Raw genomic sequence first — 1,237 nt, forward strand, 5'->3', positions numbered from 1 at the left:
AGAACGCAGGACGGAGATCCAGAACGCCAACACCAACAACCCTAAATAACTATGGATAAATTAAACTTTATATGAATAAACCCTAACCCTAAGCCACCACCAAGCTAAGTGGCTAAAAAACCCAGCAGCCCACTGATGCGTGTTCCGCAAGTATACGGAATGTCGCCAAGTAATAAAAAGATCAAATCCACAGGGATCGTGAAATTAGTTACTAACCTAGCACAATAAGAGTGGAGAGTTCATAGGAATTGGTTTGGTGTGGGGGAGAAAGAGAGTTCTAGAGCTCCTAATCCTTAATTCGGAGAAAGAGTTCGACTGTGACAGAATGTGGGAAGGCGATCCTAGGACTTCGGATTCCTCGAGATATTGATTGATTGACTTGGATCCTCTATCATTCCTCAATAATTATATAATTGTAGGGATTCTAACCAAATTATCCAATTAGACATTGTCAGGCTTCCTCGGAATAAATCAATGGTGTTCTAATGTTACACTATTGTCGGTTTAGATAGCTCTAGATAGTTTGGTTTATGGCTTTTCCGCTGTCTTGATGAGTTAGGATTTTTATAGTTTAAACTGATTCAATTTTGGGCTTTTACATTTAAATAAATTATAAAATGGATCAGTTTGACTTTAATTGTCCTATATTGCTTAAATTGAGGCTTAATATAATTTTTATGATTTAATGGTGAAATTTTGGCATTTAATGGATTTTTATTGATTTTAGGGCTAAATCGGATCCGACTCGAGCTCAACCGCGGTCAAATCAAGTCAGATTTGTCAAATTGATCAAGCCAACATGAAGGATATGACTCGGATCGAGCCTGACCAAAATTTCGTAATTTTTTGGAAACCCTAAGCTGCCCTAGAGCTCAGATCAATTCTGCACCGCTGGATTCAAAATCAAGGGCTCAGATCACTTGATTAATCAGCAGTATTAAAGCCAAAACCTTACCCGATGAACAGTGTCTCGCCGACACTGTTCATCGTCTTCGCGCGGTCTCTGCCCTGCTCGACGACGTACCAGACGGCGACGTCCCATCCTCCCAAATCGACTCCATTGGATTCCTTGACCTCCGAAGAAGCTAAAGCCGGTCCTTTGGGTATACTCCGGCAGCCGGAATTCGTCCGACGGGGAGGGTTTCACCGCCGGTCGAATTCTTGATTTCGCGCGTTCCGGCCATCCACAGCACGAGAAGGCGCCGCGATTCCTTTGAGGGGTTCTCCTAGGATCGTG

The sequence above is a fragment of the Curcuma longa genome, chromosome 14 (genome assembly GCF_044706935.1).
Source record: "Curcuma longa cultivar G26 ecotype Majalengka, Jawa Barat chromosome 14, ITB_CL_G26_1.1, whole genome shotgun sequence".
In the NCBI taxonomy this organism is placed as follows: domain Eukaryota; kingdom Viridiplantae; phylum Streptophyta; class Magnoliopsida; order Zingiberales; family Zingiberaceae; genus Curcuma; species Curcuma longa.